Source organism: Varanus komodoensis, unplaced genomic scaffold, assembly GCF_004798865.1.
Source record: "Varanus komodoensis strain SLA01 unplaced genomic scaffold, ASM479886v1 scaffold88, whole genome shotgun sequence".
NCBI lineage: Eukaryota > Metazoa > Chordata > Lepidosauria > Squamata > Varanidae > Varanus > Varanus komodoensis.
The window spans coordinates 1,060,722-1,067,639 of record NW_025336576.1 but is presented as its reverse complement, the minus strand read 5'-3'; positions in this window follow the sequence as shown (position 1 = coordinate 1,067,639).

The window sequence follows — 6,918 nt, the reverse complement described above, 5'->3', positions numbered from 1 at the left end:
CGGGGAGGCCGCGCTCCGGGGCGCCCGCCGTGCCACCCGGAGCCCCGCGGGCACTCCGGCCTCGCCCACGTGGACTGCTCCGCGCGCCCCGAGGGCCCTGTGCGCTCCCCCTGGCGCCGGTAAGGCCTTTGTAACGCTTGCCCCGGCCCTCGTCCGGCGGCGGCGGCGGCGGCGGCGGCGGGTAAGCGGCTTGCGCAACCCGTGCTCTGGATCCTGCCGCTTCCTACGTGAGCGGCAAAATGGCAGGCCCCTCCGCCATGGCATCAGGTCCCGCGGCTCGGTGCAGTGCTGCAAAGCCAGGCTGCGGGCCACGTCGGTCCCGGAGCCGGTCCCGGCCAAGGCAGCCATTTTGTGCGCCGCGCGCCTCCCATCCTCGCCTCCTCCTAAGTAAAGTGCGCCTGCCCAGAGGAAGGGGGAAGTGTTTGTGCAAAAGCCCGTGGCCCTCCAAATGTCGAGATTGTAACTCCCATCATCCCTGGGCATTGCAGCTGGAGTTCCTGGGAGTCGAAGCCCAACAACATTCTGGGACATAATCTGCAACCCCGCACAATCCAAGTGATAGGACTGCTGTTGAAGTCACTAGCAGGGGCGGCCCAATGTTTTGGGCCCACAATGCCCATCAGCCCCAGCCAGCAATGAGGGATGATGGTATTTTAGGCCACGATATGCGAAGGGCCACTCCATCCCCACATTGCAGGGGTAGAATAAACAACGTCACTGGGATGGATGCACAACCCTTTTTGGAATCCTTCATTGTCGGGGAGCCTTGGCCAGTTCCCGCGATCCTTGCTTGCTGCTTCAGCCAAAACAAACCAGCTCTCTGAGTGGAGAATGCTGCTGGCAGGAGCAAGGTGCACCGGAAGAACCGGTCGTGGTACCCATGAAAGTGAGCCACGATCCACTGGCTGCGTCCCGAGCGAGAGCTGCCCATCTTCCAACCTGCTCCTGAGTTGGGGCACCCGTGAGAGCGATCCTATGCTATGGAGGCTTCGGGTTCCCAGATCTGAGGCCAGAGCCAGACTTCCCACTCCATCTCAGCCCCCCATTCTGCTTCCTGTCAGCATCCCAGCAGTCACGGGAAGCGCTCTGCGGGCTGCTTCTCCAAAGCTGGAAATACACCTTGGAGAGGGAGAGACGGGGGCTGATTCTGAGCCAAGACGGGGTGGCGGGGGGGGGCCTTGCTTGACAATCAGATGCAATTATGGGAAAAAAGATGATTGCTACACAAAGCCAAAGGCAGACTCGCTGGCATTGACAGCTTTGAGCAGTTAATGCTGCCTTGTGCCTTGGCAAATCTGCTTTGGCTGAGGAGGCCGTCGCGCGAGGAGGGAGTTGGTGCTGCCTGCACCACGCACGGCTGCGGGGCTTTCCTCATGCAGAATTCTCCAGTTCCTGGAGGGCCAATCCTGCGCAAAGTTGGACAGGCCAGCCAGCACTGCTGAGCTTTCAGCCTTTTTCTGTCCATGCTTGCTATAGTTTCTCCTTGCACCTCCATTTCTGTAAACGCAATAGCAGCTATTTATGTTAATTGCAGGAGCTAATTTCTTTTTTTTAAAGATATAGTCAGTCCCCAGATTATGAATGAGTCCCATTCCTAAAAAAATGGAACTTCGTCTTTTAAGTCGAATTTGCATTTAAGTTGGATTGTGTACAGTTGGCCTTCCACATTCACAAGGTTGGGGTGCGGGACCCGTGAAACAAGAAACCGCCCTCCTCGGACCTCTTCCCTCACCAGCATCTCCTCTTTGCAGCAAGGAAATGCCAGAGGCATTTCCCTCTCTGGATGGGCGGGGCAGGAAGACCTGCTTTGGAGGTCCCCCCACTCCCCTTCGGCTCCCCCTCTCCACCTGTACTGGCTTCTTATGGATCCCAGAAGGTTATGACTGGGAAGGGTGAGGGGAGTTTGCCAAAACTTTGGAGGGGACCCAAGCTGCCCATCCCCAGTCTAGTGTTTCCAGTGCCACAGTAACAAAACAAGTTTCACAGCCATAAAATGTTAATACATTGCCCTTAACAGATAAATGTGTTTGTCATTTGTGTGTGCGTTTACTACTGACCTAGAAAAAAAACAGGAGTGAAACGTTCTGAGAACGTGGGAAGCAAAACACGACAACTACTGCCTCCTCCTCCTCCTCCTCCCCTCCTCCTCCCCCTGCTCCCCCTTCTTCAGAGATTAAAAGAAACAACCTAGTAATTTCCTGCAGAAATTAATCACTGCCCTCCAGCCTCTGAGTAAAAAGGTAAAGTCGAGGGAGTGCAAATTAGCAGGTCCTGGGAAGTCTCCGCCCAGAAGGCCAGGTGTGACTTAGCCTCCTAGGAATGCCAGGTATGTGTCTTGCCAACTACCTGCCTGTAGTGCTGGTCCTTGGGATGGGTGGGTGGAGTTCTGGTCAGCGAGCGCCTGGCCCTGGAACGCAGAGACTGTTCCAAAGGCCGTCTTGCTTTGCAAGGCGCCGGTGGATTTCACTCTCCACAGTTAATCGGCAACTTGGGTGCAGTTTTAAAGGCCAGTCTGTGTCAGGATTGTCTTTGCCATTGTGCTAGGGGCAAGGGAAGAGGCTGGGGATCAATTTTAGGTGTGCACCTGGTAAAAACAAGGGCACCTCAGAGCATGCACCGAGTCCCTCCCTAGAAAGCAACTCCAAACTGTTGTGAGAACGGAGGAGCGGGCCGGCTTTCTCAGGGAGCAATGATGCTCCTGGCCCTGCATCCCAAGCCTGCCCCTGCTTTGCAGAAGGCCTCTCTGAAGGGCCCAACTGGCCAAGTCTAGTTCACCAACAACAGACCCGAAGGAAGAACTCGGTGGCTGCCCATCAACAGCACCTGACGGAGGAGGGCCCTGGGGGGGCAGCTCCGCATTTACAGTTGCAACAATTATTTCCAGGTTTGCCTCTATCAAAATTAGTGTGCTGAGTTTTATGCAAATGAGCAGGCTCTTCTTTCCTTTTTGTGTTGTTGTTTGAGGGTCACAATTGCCCCCTGCAATCCTGCGGTGCAGCTTCAGGTAAGTGTGAGGAGATCTCCCTCCGTAAGCACTTAGTAGCTCAGTGAAAAGGAAGCAGTGCAAGGAATGTTTCTGCTTGCGAATTAATGAAGCGTGCCCTGTGGAGACCTCAGCAAAGTGTTTGCTTTGAGAAAGGAGAGCTCTGTGTTCACTGTGACGCTTGCAGGATGCAGGAAAATGTGCCGGTTGTGAGAATGCTGCATGAGATCTCCTGAAGGAGAACTGGCACTCGGGGCCAACGGCACTGGGAGGACTGGGTTTGGGGGAAACGAGGCGCTGGAGTTGGCTGGAGGGGAAATGCAGCCACTCACTTGAGAGTTTGTGTAACTCCAACACACTGCGGCAATTCTGCTCAAGGGCGGTCAAAACAACCTGTGCATGGAAATTTTCAACTCCAGATCAGTTGATCTAACAGAGGAGCACTCTGATCGTAAAGGCATTTACTTGGAAGGAAGCCCGTCCCAAAGTGGATGTTTATTCCAAGTGTGGCCATTAAAAATCTCAAATTGGAGGCCCCTCTTGGAGTGCCGTGGCCAGAAAGAAGGTGAGATGCCGTGGCAGCCCTGGCAAAAGGGACTTGTGCTGTACGAGCAGGTGATGCACTAGTCTGCAGGGAAGCGGCCTCCCTGAAACCAGTTGGGCTTGCTTCTGAGCAAACATGCTTAGGTTGGGTTTCCAAATCCACGGGGGACTTGCATTATTCCCGAGACATTAATTCCTAGGGTGTAAGTCGCGAGGAACGTGGCAGCATTTCATGAGGATGAGCTCAGGCCACCTTCCAGAGGAGGCTGTCTGTCGCATCTCCGCTCGAGTCAGTGCTCTGGATGTGATTTATCCCCTTCCAGTCAAAATTCACTGGGTGTCATGGAAGCACCAGCCTGATGACCAAGGCCATTGCTCCTCCAGGCTTTTTGACGGCACGGGCATTGTTGGATTGGCAGGCGGGAGGGAGTAGGAGGGCAGCCCCTCCTTGCCCCAGCTGCCGGGCTGCTGGCTCTGTTCAGGCCACCCCATGGGTTTCTTGCTGCTTTCCCCCAGCTGGTGCCTTCCAGAGGTGTTGGAGAACAGCTCCTGTAGGATAATGGCCATGCTGGCTGGGGATGGTGGGAGCTGTTTCTGGAAGGCAACTGGCTTCAGGATGGCTGGCTTATGCGGTAGTGCAGGCTAGCCTGGATGATGGGGGCCCTACTGGTTCTGGGGAGCAACATGGTGGCAAAGGGGTCGAGACCAAAGGGTTTTTCTTTCTATTTGGAGTCATGCACACCCTTTTCCCAAAGCGGCTTTCCCTTTGCCAGCCACAGCACAAACTTTGGGAAAGGACAGGTTCTGACTAACTCTGTTCCAGTGCGTGTTGAGGTTTGGGTTCAGGAGTGTGCACTTGGTGACTCTCACTGCGGTGCAAACCGGGCTAATTTCTCACCCCTCCTCAGTATGCCCCGTGTGAATTCGGGAGCAGGGGCGTGCCCCTTGGCCTTTCTGCCTCAGGCACCAACACGGCCTGTGCCTTCAGCCTGGCCTCCTTTTCCAGGCGAGTCGAGGGACTGCGGCACCCCCTCCCCTACCGAGTGCTCTTTGTGAATTAGTCAGTACAACCCACTGAAAAGAGCACAAAGCACTCCTGGAGAAGGGGGCGAGGCACGAAAGGGCCCGAAGTCAATATGCAATGCAGTCCGAGGCAGCGAAGGAGAAGTGCGCCTTGTACTTGAAAAAGGACAGTTTTCTGCCTTGGAAAAGCAGTCTGCTGAAAGGAGGCCTTCTTTCGGGGTTTTCCAGGAGGCAGTGGACAGAACAAGAACGGCCTTTGAATGGCTGGGTAAAAGTCCCAGCCGGCCGCCAGCCAGGAGCCCGGGGCAGTGAGAACCGCGTGTGGTGGAAAAACCATCCGCGGGGGGGGGTGTGTCAAGGGAGGCTGCATGGCACACGGCTCGGCCGGCTTTTCCCCACCACGGGGAGTAGGTAAAGCGGAAAGCATCTGCACTGGACACAGCACATTCTCCCCCCGCCCGAAAAGAATTCTGCAACCTGCGTGAATGGCACAAACTGATTAAATCTGTATAAAGATGTTGGCGAAGAGTCTCCCCCCCCCTTTTTTTTTTCCAGGAGGTTTTGTTCTGTTTCTATGTTTCTCCCTCTGAGTTTCGTTCATTTTCCTTTCACAGGGACCCAAACCACACCCATTTAGTTCTTTGGGCCACTCATTTTCCTCCGTTTCCTGAAGGGCCTCTGAGCACAAGTGCAGACCCGCTCTCCGCTTCTGCAGGCCCCTGGAAAGGCCGCCTGAGACGGATCGCCACCCTCCGCCGCCCAGCTTTTCACCTTTCCTGTCGCCAGGTGCCCTGGCTCCTGCCTCTCGACTCTGCCCTCTGGCTGGCTTGCCGGAGAGAGCCAGCGCGCCAGCTGGCCACGGCCACGGCCTCGGCCGCTCCTCCCTCCCACCACGTCTGTGATCACGGCCAAAGCAAGGGGCAGCTGAGCGAGTGAGTAGCAGTGGGTCCCCAGTGTACACCTCCAAAGGCCCAGTGAGCCGTGGGGTGCCGTGGCGAAGAGCACAGGCCAGTGATCCGGGTTCAGGTCCCCGCTCAGCCATGGAGCCCACTGGGTGACTTTGGCCAGTCACAGACTCTCTGCCCAGCCTGCCTCACAGGGTGGTTGTTGTGGGGATAAGATGGAGGAGGAGAAGGATGTAAGCTGCCTTGAGTTCTTTAAAGAAGGCAGGATATAAATAGATAAGTAAATACTTACTGTTAGTCAGTCTGATCCGTTTCTTTAAGATAAGAGCTACTTTTCAGATTGAGTATTGCCGAATTAATTCGCAAATACAGATTAGTAATCATAGTAAAATGCTTTGATAAGAAGTAGGAGTCAAGGTTGGGCTCTTCAGGCCCACACTAATAGGTGTGAGGGAGTGTGCATTTCTTTGGGGGAGACAGCAAGCATCTTGCGGCACCTGCGAGAACGCCTGAAAGGGCTGACCGAGGGACTGCTGGACTTCTCGGCGACAGGAGAAAGCAAGCCCTGCATGAATGGCACTTGGTATTCACCCTTCTTTGCAAATTCAAAAAGCATGTTAAATTCCCACTTAAGGGCCCACTTTTCATACACGATGCACCCATTGCCTCTTCCGTACATTTCTGCATCCGATGTGGGGTGGAGGTGGCCCCAGAGCAGCAATGGGCAATAGATGGCTCACAGATGGGAATAAAAATGTCCACAGTGGCTACGGAGCACGTTGGTTCTTTACAGAACATCGAAGGGCCCCGCCTGCTGCGCTATCGAGTGGCCGGCCAACAGGATTTCAGCAGCAAAAATGGACGATTTTCATTTTTTGTAAAAATCCCAGGGAGACACTCAAACAGCCCCTAAAGTTGCCCCCCTCTGCTGTGCATTTCACCACCTGCCCCGCAAAGGTATGTACTATGTGAAGCAGGTTAACATATTTCCTCTGAAAAAATCCTGCCTGTGTCTCTGGCCCTCCCTGCCAGTGAATACGACGGCAAGACATTAAAGGCCCAAGGGCGTGAGTGAACGCAAAGCCCTCTGCCTGCAAATTGTAAGGCCCTTGCTCTGTGGCAGAGCATTTGATTCTGTGCAGAAAGTCCCAGGTTCAGTTCTCAGCACTACCTCTTTCAGGGCTGAGTAGCAGATGATGCTACTCGGACTGGGTGTGAAAGCAGGCAGGTAAAGAAACCTGGCAGGAAAGAAAAGGATGGCCTTGAAACGTGGTGCTGGAGGAGAGCCTTGCAAGTACCCTGTAGCGGCAGAAAGGCGAACAAGTGGGTCCAGTATCAAATCAAGCCAGAGCTTTCCCTGGAAGCAACACTGACAAAATGGAAGCTGTTGCATGTTTAGCACATCACGAGAAGGCCAGACTCGCTGGAAAAGACAATTATGCTCGGGAAAATCGAAGGCAGAAA